Source organism: Cebus imitator, unplaced genomic scaffold (genome assembly GCF_001604975.1).
Source record: "Cebus imitator isolate Cc_AM_T3 unplaced genomic scaffold, Cebus_imitator-1.0 Scaffold83, whole genome shotgun sequence".
In the NCBI taxonomy this organism is placed as follows: Eukaryota; Metazoa; Chordata; class Mammalia; order Primates; family Cebidae; genus Cebus; species Cebus imitator.
This window is the reverse complement of record NW_016107398.1, coordinates 5,954,241-5,974,289: the sequence shown is the minus strand read 5'-3', so window position 1 is coordinate 5,974,289 and position 20,049 is coordinate 5,954,241. Positions and strand designations below refer to the sequence as shown.

Genomic DNA, 20,049 nt, shown 5'->3' with positions numbered 1-20,049 from the left:
TGGTCCCAGCTACTCAGGAGGCTGAAGTGGGAGGACTGCTTGAGGATGGGAGGTCGAGGCTATAGTGACGCATTATTGTGCCACCGTACTCCAGCCTGGGTGACAGAGTGAGACCCTGTCTCAACAAAAAGAAAGAGAAAATCAACACTTGCTAGATCTAGATGGTGGGAACATGGGGTAGGGGCTCCTATGCAGGCATGGGCCCCAGCCACCCTGGAGACCAGCTGGGGCAACAGGCACCTAGGCTGCACAGCACAGCATCCTTCCCCAGTTTCCAGGCCCAAACAAAGGAACAAACCTCCTGCGGAAAGAGCCCTGGGAGGTTTTAAATTGCAACTCCTCCCTGTCATTTTCTGGCTTCAGAAAGTGCTGTGTGACACCCAGGTAGGTGCTTACGATGTAAATGCATTAAAAGCACTCTTGTTTCAACTGAGACAAACACCCTTTGGGATAACTGGCAATCTGCTTGGGTGGAGCTGAATTAAGACTGGACACATCCAGCCTCTACTGTAACACAGCAAAACCTTTGCCAGCTGGAACCCCTGCAGGGAGAGGGCATCCAAAAAGCAGCGTTTGCAAGATTGTGCAGTTTCAAAACAGCGTTGGGTAGGGCTAACAGTGTGCTCCAAAAGTTCAAACCCCATCCCTGCCAGTATTAGCTGAGCGATCCTGAGCAAGTTACCCAACTCGTGGGGACTAGGTTTCCTCATCTGGGGGTGAGGGAAGGGGGTAAACCACCTATTTGGTCTTGTTGAAAGGATTAGTGTTATTATTACCTAAGTAACAACACTTAAAATTTTAGCCAACCTGACTGGGAATCTTTTAAAAATCTGTTATACACTTCCCTGCCTTCCTAAACAGAGTCAAGGGAATATAATTTAACCTTTTCTCGATGACTCTGGGTCACAATTACCAGCAAAGCCTCAATCATCAAACTGATGATCCCAAGCCACTCCCCCCAAAAAAAGACTCCCAGCTCTTCTGCTAGCACTTGCTTTTCCTGGAGTTTTTATCTCAGTCTGCTCTCACTGCCAACTCTGCACTGTAGTCATTTTTCCCCCCTCTATGCTGGTTTCTTTATTCTCTTTCATATTATGTATTTATTTTTAGGCGGAGTTTTGCTTTTGTCACCCAGGCTGCAGTGCAATGGCGAGAATCTCGGCTCACGGTAACCTCCGCCTCCTGGGTTCAAGTGAATCTCCTGCCTCCGCCTCCCGAGTAGCTGGGATTACAGGTGCCCACCACCACACCTGGCTAATATTTGTATTTTTAGTAGAGATGGGGTTTCACCATATTGGCCAGGCTGGTCTCAAACTCCCAACCTCAGGTTATCCACCGGCCTCAGCCTCCCAAAGTGCTAGCATTACAGGCGTGGGTCACCACACCTGGCCTTTATCCTCTTTCATTTGCTGCTTCTTCCAAACTTGAAAATAGGATGACACAGCTTATATGTAAGTTAAACAGGATCTGAGGTGGCTGCTATGAAGAAAAATGCAGGAACTTGAGTCCTCGACCTTCTTGGCTACATGCAAATAAGCAAGGCTGCTGGGTAGCTGAGTTCCAAATAAGACTTTAGGGTAGGAGAGATGTTATTGGATATTATGGAACATATTATAGGAAGAACTATATCCAACACTATAAGTACACCTTGCTGTCCATTTTGGGGCCAATCTGCAAGGTAGCAAAATGTGTAGCAAGCCTTGGAAGGCAGGTTCCAATGACTGCAGGTCTCCTTCCTACATGCTGCAGGAATACAGGGCTTCCTGCCCTAGTGTCAGAACAGCTGACTACAGGTTAACTTCTTAGAACCTTATGGACATTTTTTGTCAGGAACAGAACACTTATAAAGAGTGTGAATGTTTCCTTAATTCCTTAGATCTCATCACACAGTAGGCTTTTACTTATTAAACAAATGCTTATTGGAATCCTAGTATACAACAGGCCCTGGGGATGTAGCAATGAGCTGGAGGAACGGAAGCTGTATGAGAAGCCTGGTTCCTTTTCAATAAATACTTCACACACACACACACACACACACACACACACACACACACACACACAGTCTCACAGCCTGGGAAGTAAAGGATGTGAGTTTTTAAGAGCTTCCAGCACCTGTAGGACCCATCTCTCCTCTTGGGACCCTGTTCCCAAGGTAAAATAGACTTCACTCCTGCGTCTTTCCCTTCCAGTCCCAGCCCAGATTCTGGTGATAATCAGATCAACTTGTGGGACCCTCTGACTGTGTTTCATGAAAGGTCGCATGCACAGCTACCACTGTGCCCACGAGAAACCTATTCAGGCTGTGTTCAGCCCAAATCTGCTCAGCATGAGAGTTCAAGTCCTTAAAACTCCATTCCTTGAGCTTACATAAGGGCTCCCTTCCCGAAGGTCAGCCAAGATAACTGTAGAAAGCCCTATTCTCCCTAGCGCTTGCATTCCCTGATGGCAACAGCCCACCTAGGGCTGGACTCGACCCTGCCACTGCCTTCTTCCCCCTAATACCATGGGATTACCTAGGGGGAAGAAGGCAGTGGCAGGTCCCATGGATCAAAAGCTGCAGCAGATGAGACCACAAGCCCAGATCACTCTCAGGGTGGGACCCCAGCCCAAGCCCAGCACATCCTGCTGATCACACTTTGTACCATTCTCAATGCCATCTGGGCACAAAGATAGCCCAGCACCATTCCTGGCCTCAGACAGCAACCCAGTTAGCAAGGCCAACCTTTATCCCCAGGCAGCCGACACACAGTGGGGCTACCAGTGGCTCTAGATGGGCCCCCTTCGGGTCAGTTTAGTCCATGCCGCCATCCAGCTTTCTTTCTCCTGACTTCAGGTCACCCAACGCTAACATGCTTGGGGCTGTTCAGGGCCTTTGCAACTTCCTCTGTTATCAGATCATCTCGCTTTTACCCGTCTCCAGGCACCAACTGGCAGGCTCAGGAAGTTCCTTCATCACAGGGCCTGCCTGGCTGCCCTGAGTGTGCAGCCACACGCTTTGGGGGTGGGGCAGGGGGGTAGATCTCGCCATGACCACTTCCCTAGGCCTCACCCTCCACTGCCCATCCCTCACTTCCTGAGCTAGGGCAGGGTGCCCAGGAAGCCACTCACCACAGACTATGACAGCGGTACTTTAGATTACACCCCTCCCTTCGAGGCCATGGTACCAGCAGAGAGGGGCGGAGATCCATCAGATCAGCTGGGTGGAAGCAGCTAGGAGCTAGACTAGGAGCTAGGCAGACGATGCTGAGCTCTCATTGTGTCTGTCACTCTGTTACTTTAAATTCTGGTCCATGGTGAACCTTTATTGGAAGTCTTCCTAGCCTTCTCAGAGCCGCCACCAGAATCCTCTAGCTACTTTTTTGGGCTTTCCTAGGACAGGTCCACCCACCATCTGCACCCTCCCCCACTTTCCCTACTACCCCTGGTCCTCTCCCACCAGCTGGCATCGACCTCCAGGAATAATTTACCTACAGGAGGCTGGGGGAGGGGTAGACAGCTGTGAGGCAGAGTTGGGAGGCCAAGGAGGTGTGATTCACTGGGGCTGGCTGGAAGCAGGGGGAATTCCAGAGCAAGAGGGGGGTGGTCAGGGCTGCCCCAGTCATCCTATCTGTGGGGGCGCAGTGGGGGTGGCACATAGCACACACCTGGAAGTCCCACGTCTTCAGCCACCTGCAATCTAGGGTAGGGCAGGAAAGGCTCCCTAACTACAAAGTTTTTGCCAAGGTTTTCTATTTTCCCCTCCCTCTAATTCCCTACTCCTGTCCAATACCTAAAATGAAAAGCTTTGCACCTAGAGTCCTTAGCAATGGCATTAACTATCTCATGCTAGCCCTGCAGAATTTGGTTGGAGAAATAATTTATGGAACCTCTCTATTGTCTTTGCTAAGCATTCACCATGTCATCTCACTGTACGTGGTCATGATGCCGCATATGGTAGGTATGGTGACTAATTCCCTGCTATAGGTGAGAAACACCGCATGTGGTAGGTATGATGACTAATTCCCTGCTATAGGTGAGAGACACAGCTCAAAGAAATTTAGCACCACGTCAAAGTGCACAGGGCTGGTGAGCTGTCAAGCCAGGGATTTGAAACCAAACCCTGTTCCTCGATGCCACAGTGAGATGAACTGGGCTTCAGGGAAGAGAAGGCAGAGATGAAGGAAAATACCTCCTTCAGGCATTACCTCAAAAGTACCTTCCTCCCAGAAGCCTCCCTGGCCACCCTATCTAAACTGTCACCTCAGCCCTTCCCCATGACAATTCACACCTACCTTCCCTATCATATTTTTTATTTCTGATTATCACTAATGCACTCCTTATTTCAACCTTTATTGTCACTCCTGCTGAAGTCAGCTCTATGAGGTCAATAATTATTGTATATTTCCTTCACTGCTGTGTCTTCTGCGTCTAGCATTCATACAGAGTAGGTGCTAACTCCTTAACTGTTAAATGAATGAATAGGGTATTTTAAAATAGAACTAAGAGGCATGAGTATTGGCGGAAAAAGATGAACCGTCCATTCAGAGGAAGAAAGGAGACATGAGAAAAGATGGTGTGGGAACCTGGCCAGATGAGCTTGACAAGAGGAAACGAGGGTCTGCCAGGTCTGCTAGGGGCTCCAGTAGCCCCTTCCTGCTGGCAGTTGTGATTTCCAGCTGCCAGGGCCCCAGCGGGAGGGCTTCTGCTGGGGAGGGAGGGTGGAGTAGGGCGGGCTTGCAGCCACGGAACAAAGGCCTGTGGACATGCAGCTGGCCAGAGAGGCGGGACAGAGCAGTCGCCTGGGCCAGAGGGGCGGCCTGGGATGGGGGAGGGGGCACAGATGAGAAGCTGAAGACAGCCCTGAGTGCAGCTGCAAAAGCAACACCCTCCCAGAGTCCTTGCAACCCCCAACACAACAGAGAGTAGTCAGAGGGCTTCGCTTTTAACCCTCAGAGGCCAGGGCGGCCTGGGCCTGTGGCAGCACCCCCAGGCTTACAACTGGAGCCTTCACGAGGTTCTGGGAGCCAGCAGAAGAGAAGGGGCAAGGTATACATCCGCAATACAGGCGCCTTCCCCCTCCACCCGGGTCAACCCACAAGCCGTGGCCTTTGGCCTCCTCCGGTGCAAACAGTGACCCTGGGATAGCAGTGGATTTGGTAAGGCAAATGTTTACTCTGGAGCTGAGCTATTAAGACCAGGGTGTTTTATACATCCACCACTGGCTCCTAGTATCTAACACTTCCTTGTGGCACACACATGGGACATAGCCAGTAAATTCTAAAACCATTGGGAGACTCCCTTCCCATCCACTGTGAGCCCTTTATTTTTAACAGGAGTTAATGGAGCACTTTCCACAAATGAGGCTTCCTTTGATCCTCACCACAGCTCCTATGAGGAAGAGCGGGCAAGTAATCCCACTTTATTCATGTGGAAACTGAGTCAGAAAAGATAAGTGAATTGACCAGATTGTGTTGGAAAAAACACAGATCAGACAAGGAGGAAATCTGAGCTCTGGTTTCTACATGGCCAATAGGGTCCCAGGCTGAAATCACCTCACCCCTCTGGGCTCTGCCGCCTTCACGAGTAAATGGAGTAGGCTAATCGGAGGGGCCTTCCAGCCCAAGTGACTCTCAACCTTCAACTCCAACCATCTTCCATGCCATGCAGAAGAGCCAGGTTTAAAACTCAGGCATAAACCCGTGCTGGACTCCCAGTCCAGTGCTCTTTCCAATTTCCCTGCCATGCCACTTGTAATAAAAGGCAGTAGAAAAGCACCCCCCAAAGCAGCTCTTCCACACATCACTCCCTCAGCAGCTAGGACTTGGCCTCCGGGTACCTCTTCCCCCCAACTCCCTGCCCTATCCCCAGGGCAAGCTACCTAGGGAGCCAATGGGTAGTCCCATCTTCCAGGAAGGGAGTGGGGGACAGCAGGTGTCGAACGGGGAGGTGAGGCCATTCCATCCAGGGGGCCAGCCCAGAACCACAGGGGAGGGATGAATAACAGAGAGATAAATGTACACTTTTGGTTCTTCCTAGGTTTCCTCCGGGGGAACAGTTGGGGTTTAGTCACTTAGGATTCCATCCTTGTCCAACAAAGGAGAGCCCAGAAAGCCTCTTTGCTGAAGGTTAGGCGGCCCGAGGTGCTCAGCGCGTGCCCCTCCCCCGCTCTGGACTGTCATTACCCTCCCTGCTTATTATTTCTTGAGCAAGGGCCATGTGACTGGGCTGCGTGCAGAGGCACGGCTGGGGAGAAACTGGGAACCCGCAGTCCAGGGTTCCCCGTAAGGTGAATGCAGTGTGGGTCTCCTGCTGGGGGCCCCAGAGCAGGGTACAGGAGGCACCTACATCTGCCAACAGATTAGCGAGTGACCACGAGGATAAAACTCTTCGGGGGCCTCTAACACCAACCTCCCCCAAAACCATACCTCTCCACCTCCAACCATTCCATTTCCCCCTCCGTTCTTCCTTTTGTGTTCCAAAGTAGCCCCAAAGAGACAAGTAGCTACCTAGACAACGCCTTAAAAATTTAAGCTTGCAAGCCTTGTCCAGGCTTTCCAAACCAAAGGGCTGACAGAAGGGTGCGAAGAACCAAACGGACTTCAGGAGTGGGCGAGGTCGAGGCGGCCGGTGACCTCTGTGCTTTCCCCTCCCCGCTTCTGGCCCCCACTCCCCTCGCTCCCGGACAGGTAGCCAAGATTCCCAACAACAGCGCGTATCGCGCGGCACCAACCCGGAACAGGCTGCAGGCGCCTCCCGGGCAGGCAGGAGCAGAGCTCCGATCCCCGCGCAGAAGGGTCCGCCCGCCCGGCCCACAGCTCCAGCCAAACACCAGCCCTCCGGCGCACGCGGCCTCGCGGGCTTCCTGGATTTCAAACTGAGCCTCTCTGGAGCCACCCGGCGCATTTGCCCCTTTTGTTTCCGTAGTGGAGGGGAAAAAAGGACAGAAAACGCCTCCCCGCACGACCCTCCCGCGCTCGCGCCCTCTGCGGCAGGGTGGCTCGGGCAGGAGCCCACACAGTCCCAGGCCCTCCTCGGTCGCCCGGGTCCTCACCCCGCAGGCGGCTGGCACGGGCGCCGCGCGGGGACAGGAGCCCCGGCATGACTGCAGGCACCGCCGCTGGACGACTGCAGGCGGCAGAGCGAAGAAGGGAGAGGGGAGAATCCGGAGACACTCACCGAGCGGTCGCCGCTCCGCGGGCTCGGGACACGCACTGGGTGCGGGGCTACCCAGGTGCCGCCGCGACGCGGGCGCGAGTTTGAAAGTCGCTCTCTGAAGGGGCTGAGGCCGCCCGCCGCTCCCGCCCACCGCCAGCCCCTCCGCCCGCCCCTCAGCCCGCCCAGACGCGGCCCCCGGGGACCCCAGCCAGCGCGCCGCTTCCCAGCGCTGGGCAGGAAGTTGGGGAGCGGAGCCGGAGCTGCAGCGGGAGGGCGGGAGGGAATGAGGGAGCGAGGGAGGGGCGGGCCAGGAATTTTTCCTGTGGGTGGAGACTCCGGCCCGCGGCTGAGGTCCAGCAATTGGCGGCTCCGCGGGGGCCGGGGAACCTTTGGTACGCCGCGAGCCCGAGCCGGGGTGAGGCTGCGGCGGCGGCGGGGCCCGGGTGCGGCTAATGATTAACGCCCGCAGGGTGATGAGCGCGCGCCCCGGAGAGTCAGTCCCCCCGGCCGCTTGCCCCTCCCGGGCAGCCTAAATGCTCTAGGATTCCAAGACGCACGTGGTGGGGTCACCCTGGTGTCACAGACCTGCTACCACAGCCTCCCGAGAGCGCACGGATGGCCAGAGCGTCCCCCTTGCAAGGACAGGGAACACTGGGCCATGCGAAGGGGGCTGAGGGCTTCCCCAAGTGAGTCACCAGCTGGGATCGGATCTGGGGGTCCTGATCCTACCAAAGCAGGCCGTCTCCGCTTTTCCAAGTCAGAAAGGCAGGTCTTGAATTCCTCACCATAACTCCGTCCCTGTGACGCTTTACAGAGGTAAATCTAAACCTCCGAAAAGCTGACGGGGAAGAGATAAAGCAGATAACTAGAAGGCAGCTCAAGGACCTGTTAAATAGAAAAAATAAGACACAGAAACCTGGATGATAGAGGACCCCGTTTTTTTTTTTAAAACAAAGAGAACCGTTTGTCTTTATGTCTCTGTATATGACCGTGTGCGCATGGAAAGGTACACACCTGGAAACTGGGGCAAGGGGTGAGGATGGTGGACAGGGACATTCAATACAGGCATGTTGGATTTTGAGCAAGAGCATAAATCTAAAAACCTGTAATAATTCATCAATAAAGATCCCGAAAAAAACGAGGCTATTCCCTACAAGCCCGGAGGAGGGAAGCCCAGGCTGAGGCCCCAGAAGAGGAGCAACGCCCACTGGTAAGACTTTGTCTCTAGTTCCTTGGGAGGAGGAATGGGACGCTGATATCAGAACCACGGGGTGTATTTGTTATCCAGGTGCAGAACAAACGATTTCTAGAGGTCTCGTTTAAAATAAAACAAGCGCCCGCCCCAAACTGCTACTCTGAGCAAATGCAAGCTCCAGGTGATCTACTGCGAGGGGAGGGGCGGGGCTGGCGCGGAAGGAAATGGCTTTCAGGTGACTTTGAAACTGGATCCTGGCAGAGGGTGGGGTGAAGGCAGCGTCCAGGCTCCTGACTGCGGAGGAAGCGGTAGGCGCTCGGTCTGGCAGGCTCAGAAAGCGGGGCCCACATTCCTTAGGGAGGGAGGGTGTGTTGGAGGCTTGCAGAGCCCCAGACTCGCGGACCGCGAAGGTGAGAGCAGAGATTCCTCGGAGATAAATCAATTTCCATTAGGGCTCCACTAGGCCCCGCCGGCTAGGGGAAAAGTGACAAGTCCCCCTCCTGGCCTTCCAGCATTTGTTCTTACCCCTTCCAACATTAGGCTTTCGCCTTTTTTTGTTTCTGCCTTCTTATCACCTGAATCTTACGAATGCCTTCTGGTCCGCTTCAAATTCCAGCTTCCAGAGAAGCCCCTGACTAATTAACTAAGCCACTTGTGAGGGACTCTTCACGCCTTAGCTAGGGCACGTTACAGTGTTAGTAACAGTAATAACTGTCCTCCAGTGAATGCGCACCATGCAGAGGGCCTGTGCTATACTCTTCACAAACTGTGCCCCGGGATCTTCACAGCCACCTTGCGAGGTAGGAGGTATCCTAATTCCCATCTTACAGACTGAACACTGAGGCTTAGAGGCATGGAGCAACTTGGCAAAGATTTTATAACCAGCAAAAGCAGTGTCAGGCAAGTGCCTAGGTGGGTCCACCATGAGACTACTTACTACGTATTAGCCATTCTTCGAAGTGCTTTACAAAAACAATTGCAGTAACAGAAAAAGAAACCGAGGCAAGGTCAAAGTCACACAGCTAATGGGTGGTAGACCTGGAAGTTATAACAGGGAATTCTGCTCTTAACCACCACTGCTCCCAGTTTCTTTCTGACACTTGTTCTACCCAATTCACTTGATTATAATATCTTGTATTGTTTCTATTAATAATTGTTTTAGTTTTACTTTATATCACCTACTTCCTAAAAAGATTGTAATCTCCCTTTGGTAGAAGTCATATAGGAAGCAGTAAAACTGCTGAATTCAGCTGAAAGAGCCCAAAGAGCTTGTGAGAAATTGAAGTCTCACCTCCAAGAATAAAACCCTGTGTCCAGGGCCAGGGACTTCAGTCTGCAGCCCCTCCACGGCTCAGAGCCTCTTCCTTCCTACCAGTTCTTGTTGCAATGGCCTCACCCTGCTATTAAATCATTTATTGTTATAATAATACCTTGTGTCTCAGTAATGCCTTTAATCCAAGATCTCAAGGTGTTCTAATAAATACAGGTGAATTCACTTTCACAGTACCCCAGTGAGATGGGGAGATGGAGGTATGTGCCTCACTGTATGAGTGAGAAAACCAAGACAACAGAGAATTGAGGTGACTCACTATGGAAATCAGTGGCAGCGTTTACTCCCCCATCTCTTTCCCTCCTCCTTCCTAATTCTTGGCTGCCAACACTTGCATGAAAATTTCAAATCCCAGAGATAAAAGCCTTTGAGTTTTCACAATAAAGGACATTTCCAGACTGTCATTTCAGCTGTTCTATTGTGGCAGACCTCAGGAGAGGGAGGGAATGTAAACCCAGTAAAGGTTCCCTGGGGCTCTATGCTCCTGGCTCAGAGGAGCCATGCCTGGCTGAGATGGAGGAATGAAACCTCAAACATGGAGAAAATTCCCCTCAAAGGTGACCTGAAAAGCCCCACCAAGCTCTGAGATCTCAAGGCTTCCAGGGTTCCGAGCTGCGTTTTAGAAACGTTTCTCAAAAATATGAGCCACATATAGCAAAGGAAAAAAATAAATTGAACACGAAAATTTAAAACTTGTATGCATCAAAGGACATCAAGAAACTGAAAAGACAACCCAAAGAATGGGGGGGAAATTTTGCAATTCACATATCTGATAAGAAACTTAATGGAATACATAAAGAACTCCTACAATTTAATAAAGGCAAATAACCCAGTTTAAAAATGGACAAAGGCTCTGAACAGACATTTCTCCAAAGAAAACATACAAATGGCCAATAAGCACAAGAAAAGATGCCCAATAGTGTTCGCTATCAGGAAAATGCAAATTAAAAACATAGTGAAATACCATTTCACACCCACTAGGATGCCAATAACCAAAGGCAGGTAATAATAAATGTTGGCCAGGATTTGAAGAAATTGAAACCCTCTTGTGCTCCTGACAGAAATGTAAAGTGGTGTAGCTGCTTTGAAAAACAGTCTGCAGTTTCTCAAAAGGTATTTTTTGTTTTTTTGAGACAGGGTCTCACTGTGTCACTCAGACTGGAGTGCAGTGGCACAGTTCAAAAGGTTAAACATAGATTTACGATTTGACTCCACAGTTTCACTCCTAGCTATACACCCAGGAGAAATGAAAACACCTGTTCATATAAAAAGTTGTACACAGCTGTTCATGGCCACATTAATTCATGGCTAACACATAGTAACCAAAAAGTAAAAACAACCAGGTCAGGAGTGGTGGCTCACACCTGTAATCCCAGCACTTTAGGAAGCCAAGGTGGGTGGATCACTTGAGCCCACGAGTTTGAGACCAGCCTAGTTAACATAGAAAGACCGTCCCCCTCACCTCTACAAACAATTTTTTTTTTAATTAGCTGGGTGTGGTGCTGCCTTCCTGCATTCCCAGCTGCTTGGGAGGCTGAGGCAGAAAGATCACTTGAGCCAAGGTGAAAGATGCAGTGAGCTATGATATGCCACTGCGCTCTAGCCTGGGTGACAAAGCAAGACTCTATCTCCGAAAAAAAGAAAAAGAAACAATCTAAATGTTCATCAACTGATGAATGAATAAGCAATGGTATATCTGTACAGTGGAATATTAGCCATAAAAAGTAATGAAGTATTGATGCAGGGATGAATCCTGAAAACATTATAGTAAGTGAAAGAAGTCAGTTACGAAGGACCAAATGTATATATTTTCATTTATATGAACTAACCAGAATAGGCAAATCCATACAAACAGGTAGTAGAGTCCTGGTTTCCTGGGGCTGGGGCGGGGATTGAGGAAAGTTGGAAGAAATAGACAGTGACTGCTCACAGGTTTGGGATTCTTTTTAAGAGTGATACAAATGTTGTAGGCCGGGCGCGGTGGCTCACGCCTGTAATCCCAGCACTGTGGGAGGCCGAGGCGGGTGGATCACGAGGTCAAGAGATCGAGACCATCCTGGTCAACATGGTGAAACCCCATCTCTACTAAAAATACAAAAAATTAGCTGGGCATGGTGGCTCGTGCCTGTAATCCCAGCACTTTGGGAGACCAACGCAGGCAGATCTTGAGGTCAAAAGATCGAGACCAGCCTGGCCAACATGGTGAAACCCCCATCTCTACTACAAGTACAAAAATAAGTGGTGGTGCATGCCTGTAGTCCCAGTTACTTGGGAGGCCGAGGCAGGAGAATCGCTTGAACCCAGGAGGTGGAGGTTGCATTGAGCTGAGATGATGCCACTGCACTCCAGCATGGTGACAGAGCAAGACTCCGTCTAAAAAAAAAAAAAAAAGAGCTGTAAGAGCTGTGGCCTCTGGGGGAAGGGATCCCTTCCTGAGGTTCTGTATTAATAGCTTCTTTCCCCTAGTCTGGACTTCTTAGCGTCAGAAAAATCTGACATCAGAAAGGGGAAGAAGCTATGGGGGAAGGGAAAAGAAGACTTCTCCCCTCCTTCCCTATATTGTTTACAGCCACTGCAGTGGGGAGCTCTTGAGGAAATGAAGTGTTTGTGCTTGGGTCTACAGTAGAAGCATTTGTCAATCTCTTGTGGTTTTTCAAGAACCTGAGAGCCCCATGTGAACCATTTCTGGAGATTGCTTGTGTTCACCTTCGTTATCAGTAGATAAACCGGCAGTAGTCAGCATTTACAACACCAGAGACTAGGGAGTTGGCAGCGGACGTCTGCCTTTGATGATCTGGGGGTTGATTTCTACACAGGGATGCTGTTTCTCCTCTGGCTGCGGGCTGTTGGGCTGCTTTTCTGTTTGCATCTCCACCTATAGGGAGATGAGGTACAAACATGGAACTGTTTAATGCTAAATAAAAGATGTCTGGGGTAGGTGTAGACACTATTGGCTGCAGTGGTGTTTGGATTGGTCTGTGTGCTTCACAGATCAATGTTAATATCCCCAGAAGACTTTCCACCCCTGCCTGAGATTTTCAGACCTGGATGTTCTAAAGAATCACGTGGAAAATTTCTGACTGGGGACTGATGTGGACCCAGGAATCTGCATTCATAATGGGCAGGCAATTCAGATGCAAAAGAGATGATTCCACAGTCCAAACTCTGACAAACACTGCTGTGTGTATTCTGCATGTCTATTCCCATCTTGGTGCTTTCTCTTCCCCCACCCCCACCCCCAGATACAGAGGACTCAAACGCCCTGCAATCCCTTCCAGTGCTCCAACTATTTAAAGGGCATTGCTTTTAAGACCTCATGATGTTGAAATAAATCAGGCTATTATATTTAATCAGATGGAAGAATTCCATCTTGATTCATGTGAAATGCTTCATCTTCAACACCTTGGTGACAAGCAGGGCAGGGCACATCTACCAAGTACTACACTGTAAGCCTCAGAAAACAAACAGAGCTTCATTAGCAGGTAATTGCCCAGTCACTTGCAGAAGGAGGCACTTCTTCCTGACTATAATTTTGGTTGTTGATGTTTTCCTTTTAAACAGACCTCTCTAGCTTGTTCAAAGAGGACAGGACAGCTGTGCCCCCCAGATCTGCACACCCTTCTTTTGGTTTCTAAGCCAGGCCATACAGGAAACATGGGTTGGTTATAACCAGATTAGGGCAACTGGGACCCATCCCATTGGGTTTCCTAAGTCACCAGCAACTCCTCCTGGAAAAATGAGGAACTGGTCCAAGGAAGAATAAGATAGCTTTCTTTCACTTGAGCAGTAACTGAGCTCACAGACCCCACACAGTCCCATCCTATTCTTGGCCTCCTGGCACTCCCATCGAAACCTCAATTGCCATCATGAGCCGTACTTCATGGAGGTCACGCTGGTCCACTATTTGTCCCACTTTCCTGCAATGAAGCTGCCATCTTCTCAGTCTTACAGGATTTCCAGGATCTCTTCTAATCCTGCAAGTCTTGGATTCTACATCTTAAGAAACTTCAAACTGGACTTTCTGCTATAAGATCTCTTTATCCTTCACCTCCAAGTTTGTCTAGGGATGGTTCCCTAGCTTCATCATCTGGGTCCCTGGCTTCACAGCCCCTCCTTCAGATACCCTCATCCCAGACCTGTGGCTATCTTAGGCCTGCTAAGAGAATTAGAGGATAAAATGGTGACAGGAACAGGGCTAAGCGCTTTGTAAGTATTCTCACCCCATCTTCACAACAATCCTTTGAGGCAGGTGCTCATTCTCTCCCATTTTACAGATGAGAACATTGAGGCTTAGAGAGGTCAAGTCACAGGTCCCAAGTCATGTGGTCCTTAATGGCAGAGTCAGGACATGACGCAGGACCCTCTGCAGCCTAAACCTATGCTCTTAGCCAGCATTCTACTACCAAAATACCCAACCCCAGCTCCCAAGGAGCCAGCCACTAGGCCAGAGCAGAGAAGCCTGGAGTAACTGAAGCAAAATAAACCCAAAAAAGAAATGCCCCGACTCTGCTCTGCCCAACCAATCAGGTTTGAAATACCTTAAATCTCTTCAGGAAGCCTTCTAGACTCACAAGTGAGTTACAAACTCGGTCCCGGGACTGGTAAATGCGTGGCAGAAAGAGAAGAAAGAATGCGTTTAGGGTCATAAAGTTGATGAGTGGAGAAAAAAAGCAAAAGTCTCTAAATACTTTTGACGTCTCAAACTAGCTGGCTATAAAAGGTTGTGCCTGGCAACCACAGACTTTTATGCCCTAATCACAGCTCTGCTGTCTAATAGTCCTGCTGCTAGAACTCAAAGAACATCCTGTCCTACCTTTCTGGGAGCAAAGCTGACGTTTACCAAGTGCTGCTAGGTTGGATGGGGAGTTGGCTTCCTACTGGGCTCACAGACTCCAGCAGACCTAGAGAGGCTGGATGCCCCCGAATTGTCTCCAGAAACTTCCTCAGCACCAGCTGCCCCATGTGCCACCCCTCCTCATAGAGGATCCTGCTGTTTCTATGACAACGCTCCCTCCTCCCCCTCCCCTGTATCTCTGCGGCTCAGTGGAAAGGCAACTTCTCAAATATGGAGGGATTTGCTGTCTCTTGGGGAGCATGGTGGTTAAGACACCATAGCCGTGGATGCTAGCACTGCTTCTTAGAGTAGCCACTTAATTTCCTCGTGCCTCACTCTCCTCTTCTAAAACTGGGGTTAGCAGTAGGACCTAACGTATAGTGTTGTTGTTTGGGAATAAATAAGAAAATATGTTTAAGATACTTAGAAAGAGGTTGTTAATAATACTATTTTTATTTCTGCTTCTAAGTGTTAGGTTCCAAAGCCCCACCTCAATAGCCTAGTTTTCCTAATGCCACATGAAGTCAGCACATCTTCTAGCTGAAAGAAGCCATAGAAGTCACCCTAATATAATTGTTTTCTTCCCTATGTGATTTTCACACATACACATCTCTAAGAATGAAATAATAGCAGTAAAGTACTTAGCGTGTGCCTTGGATATAGTAAGTGCCTAATAAATGTTAGGGAGTTTTGTTGTTTGTTTGTCTAGGTAAGTATGCACTCATCCAGTCGTCATTTACTGAGCATCCTGGTGGCTGGGAGATGTACACTTAGTATAAGACATAGCATTTCCCCAGGAGAGACATTTATAACCAAATCAGAAAGAGAAGAGCCAGAAAACAATTAGAGAACAGTTTAGGGCCTGACTGTGCCATTTCCAGGTGTGACTATTACCATACCTGAAAGGAGGAGAGAGATTCTCTCCCTTTTTAACAGTGACCCAGAATCCATACCTTCAAATAGTATTGTTTTCGAAGAATGAGGATATATGCTTATCTCAAGAGTCTTCTTGTCACTCAAAAGTTCTTTACATTATTTTTAATGGCTTCAATGCTGGCAAATCCTGGACTTCTTAATGTTGGGGCAGGATGTATGGGAAACAGCAGAATGCCATTCAGACCCACGTCTGGTGGAAATGTCATCTCTAGCTGTTTAAACTGGATCCAGAATGAGGAGTGACAGTGGAATGAGGATTCCAATTTCTCCAGCATGCCCCTGAGCCAGTTCCTGAGCTCCAAAGAGGAGCTGATTCAGAGTCACTCCCACCCTCCCCCTTCCCCACTCCTGCCCTTCCTCCATCCTCACTCCCTGATATGAAAGAGTTCTTTGGTAAGAGACCAGATAGCTTTAATAGAGGAATGCAACCCACTGTCATCCTGGGTGCTTAAATTGAGTGCTTATCTCTCAACTAAAAAGAGCTGTATACACATTGCAATACCGCTCACATGATGACATCCCGGCTGTTTTCTACCTTAAAAACATGTTTTGGCCAGGCGTAGTGGCTCATGCCTGTAATCCCAGGACTTTGGGAGGCCAACACAGGCAGATCACGATGTCAGGAGATCGAGACCATCTGGCCAGCATGGTGAAATCTCATCTCTACTAAAGATACAAAAATTAGCTGGGGGTGGTGGCGCAAGCCTGTAATCCCAGCTACTTGGGGGGCTGAGGCAGGAGAATCCCTTGAACCCAGAAGACGGAGGCTTCAGTGAGCTGAGATTGCGCCAATGTACTCCAGCCTGGTGACAGAGCAAGACTCCCTCTCAAACAACAAAACAAAACAAAACCCAACAAACAAAAAACATGTTTTCACGCATTTTCTAACCCCCAAACATTCAACAAGGTCCGTTATATGCCAGACATTATGCTGGCTCCTGCCAGGAACACAAAAGCATCAGACCCTGTCTCTGATGTTGGACTGGTGGGAGAGAGTAGCAAACTGTAAACAGTAAAATCATTAAAGTGCCATGCTACACAATGAAAGCAGACATCTATAAGGCAGTTCACAATTCTTTGATAATCATACTTTGATCATCATAATTCGTAATAGAAGGCAAAGGGTAGAGAGTTCATTGCAGGCTGAGGTGGTCAGAGAACGCTTTGGAGGGGAAGGAATCTAACCAGGGAGGATTTGGGGAGTTGAAGAGGAGAAGGAAATATCCCGAGCAGAAGACAGTTTCAGGAAGGCAAACCTGTGAGTAAGATTGGCCTCTGGGTCACTTGTAATTTCAGTCTGGCCATAACCTGAACTTGATCTTCAAACAGAGGTATCCTCCCCCAAAATTTTCTGGCCTGGTGACCCTATTACTTTCGTGGCAAATAACAGAGACTCAACTCAAACTAACTTAAGCAGAAAGGCATTGATTTTCTCTTATAACTGCAAGTGCAGGCATGGATGTCTATTCATTTGCAAAGTATTAAAACACCGTTGGTGTTAGAAGCCCTGAAAATATTTCAGGGCTCTCTTTTCTCTCCCTTTTTCCACTCTACTGAGATCTGCTTCACAGGCTGGCTCTCCTGGTAAGGCAAAGAGGATGGCTGCTGGCAACCCTACACTCAGTCTCTGAGCTTAGCAACCTGGTAGAAAGAGAAGAAGTTTCTCTCTGGCTTCCCTTCGTAGCTCCTTCTCAATGTCCTGGACAAAGCAGGTAAAATGGATTCCCCGGTGAGGCCTGAAGCTAGCTGTCCTATGGGGAATAATTGGAGCCATGGGGGGTAGATCCAAAAGACTAAAAGGACAACCTCTGGCTGGTCTGGGGAAGAAAGCAAGCCTGTGATATCGCCACAACCTCTGCCTCCTGGGTTCAAGCGATTCTCCTGCCTCAGCCTCCAGAGTAGCTGGGATTACATACATGTCCGGCTAATTTTATATTTTTAGTAGAGATGAGGTTTCTCCATGTAGGCCAGGCTGGTCTTGAACTCTCAACCTCAGGTAATCTACCTGCCTCGGCCTCCCAAAGCTCAGGGATTCCAGGCATGAGCCACCACACGTGGCCAAGGTTGTAACATCTTACTCTGGAAAACCTCATCCCTGTTACAGACTCCCCATAAAGACACAGGTCCCTGCTTCCTCCCAACCCCAGTGGCCAGAACCTTTTCACAGAGTAACAAGGATTGCCAGCAGATCCTGTGTATAGACAGCAGCTGCCTACCACAAGGCACTGCAGCAGGGGTAGCACCAGGATAAACATCCAAGGTCATGTGATGTTTTAGAAAAGGAACCGAGATCAGAAGACCAGGTTAGGCTGTCACACCCTCATAGCCCAGAAAATGCCTTAAATGGATTTGGTGATGAGCAGGTAAGCAAAACAGAATCCCTGCTGTAGGCCAGAACTCAAAAGGCTTGGGGGACAGCTTTCAGACTGTAGATGTCACAGTCAGAAGACTTCAGAGCCTAACGCTGCCCTGGACTGAATATTAAGTGGCTATTGGAGGCATTTCCACTCTGCTCATTCTCTGCTTTTGAATTCTCAATCGGCAGCGAGTTCTGGGGCCCACAGCCTAATGGAGTAGCAACTTTCAATTCTCCAGGTCACAATCATAGAGGAGAAAAAGGAGCAGACACTCAGGGCAGCAGTGTCCTCCAGAACTTTCTGTGATGGTAAAATGTTCTACATCTGCAATGTCCCTTGCCACGTGTGGCTATTGAGCACTTGAAACACAGCTAGTGCAACTGAGGAATGGAATTTTTCATTCTATTTAATTGAAACTGCAATAGCCACATGCAGCTAGTGACACTAAGCCTCAGCGAACATCCTTCCTCCACCTACCTCCAGGGCTTGGAAGGGAAAAAGACAGGATAAATTAGAACAGAACATCCCCATCAGTGATCAAGCCAGGAAAAGCAGATGGTGTAGCATGGGAAGCAGGGGAGACCCCAGTGTCAACCTTCTTCCTAGACACAGACAACAGCTGCTTGAACTCTGGCAAGCATTACCCAGCTCTGAGAGTCACTACCTCAGAAAAGGACTTCAAACAAGGTCATCTGAGGCTACCAGGTGGCCCCAAAACCATGGTCCAGTGAGGAAGGAAATACCTTCCACACTTTTCAATAGCCCCACAGGAAATCTCCCCCATGATTTTGGAGACCCCACTTCCCGTACTCTTCCTCCTCTATGGAAAGCATCTCACACTGTGCCTGAGGACCCAAGGTCACACATCCATGTCCATCAATGGTCAGGTCCCTCCAGGATTTCAGTTACACGTGTGTTAACTGAGTGCCTCCCAGATCATCAGAGGAAAAGCTGAACTTAAATAATTTCCTGTCCAGGAACAAGCTGTCACTTAACAGTGGGAAACCATCCAAGCTAGATAGTAGGAGTGACGCTGGGCTCCACCCACAGCCTCCAGCCTAGAAAGGGGCTTGTTCGGGCAGGACAGCCAGGGACTAGATGAATGGGTTCTGCTAACCCAAGAAAGACCTAAAATAGTCCTGAAAAGACTAAACCAAACAGTGAATGAACAAGCAAATAAGATGGTTATTTCCATTAAACTCAGATCCCAGTTGCTTACAGCCACCTGAAGCCAGACCAGGACACTAGGCTGGTGTGGGCAGGGCTGGGAGAACCCAACTGTGGACAATACTGCAGAGGCTGATGGACAACAAAAAGGACCATGTGCCAGGCTGATGCCTACTTGGCTCCTTCCTGTGCTCCTTCCCTGTCTCACTTTTCCTCCAGCTCACAGGATCAACCATACCAGGAGGTAGGACCTTGACCAACTCCCAGCTGTCAGGAGGGTGAAGGCAGGAACTGAGCTCATGGCTGGGCTTGCCCTGGCCCAGGAGGGACTTACTTACACAAGTTCTGAGCTTTCTCTGATCATAGTTTCCACACCTATTTGGGGGTGTTCTTTTTTAAAAATAAATTAAGCTTTCATGCCCATATTCATTGCAGCGTTATTCACAATAACCAATAAGAGGAAAACCTCAAACATCCATGAATGGTAAAATGGATAAAGAAAATATGGGCCGGGGCAGTGACTCATGCCTGTAATCCCAGCACTTTTGGAGGCCGAGGTAGGAGGATCACAAGGTCAGTAGTTCAAGACCAGCCTGGCCAACATAGTGAAACCCAGTCTCTACTAAAAATGCAAAAATTAGCTGGGCAAGGTGGCACACACCTGTAGTCCCAGCTACTCAGGAGGCTGAGGCAGAAGAATCACTTGAAACTGGGAGGTGGAGGTTTCAGTGAGCCGAGATTGCACCACTACACTCTAGCCTGGGCAACAGAGCAAGACTGTCTCAAAAACAAAATTAAAATTAAAAAACTTTTTAGGCCGGGTATGGTGGCTCACACCTGTAATCTCAGTACTTTAAGAGACCGAGGCAGGTGGATCACGAGGTCAGGAGTTTGAGACCAGCCTGACCAACATGGTGAAACCCTGTCTCTACTAAAATTACAAAAATTAGCTGGGCTTGGTGGCGCATGCCTGTAATCCCAGCTACTCTGGAGGCTGAGGCTGGAGAATTGCTTGAATCTAGGAGGCAGAGGTTGCAGTGAGCTGAGATGGCACCACTGCACTCCAGTCTGGGAAACAGAATGAGGCTCTGTCTCA

At 49.3% G+C, this 20,049-nt stretch overlaps 1 protein-coding gene across 7 annotated transcripts in view; it reads right to left on the bottom strand.

Annotated features, from left to right (window-relative positions):
• PLEKHG3 (pleckstrin homology and RhoGEF domain containing G3) overlaps positions 1-20,049 on the bottom strand; it is a 73,909-nt gene that overhangs the window by 34,734 nt on the left and 19,126 nt on the right. For 2 of the 7 annotated variants that reach the window (XM_017533999.1, XM_017534003.1), the window contains exon 1: positions 7,156-7,431. The exons of the other annotated variants lie outside the window; for them this stretch is intronic. The gene's annotated coding sequence lies outside the window, so the exon portion shown is untranslated. Of the gene's footprint in view, positions 1-7,155; positions 7,432-20,049 lie in introns of those variants that run through there. 7 annotated transcript variants of the gene reach the window in all.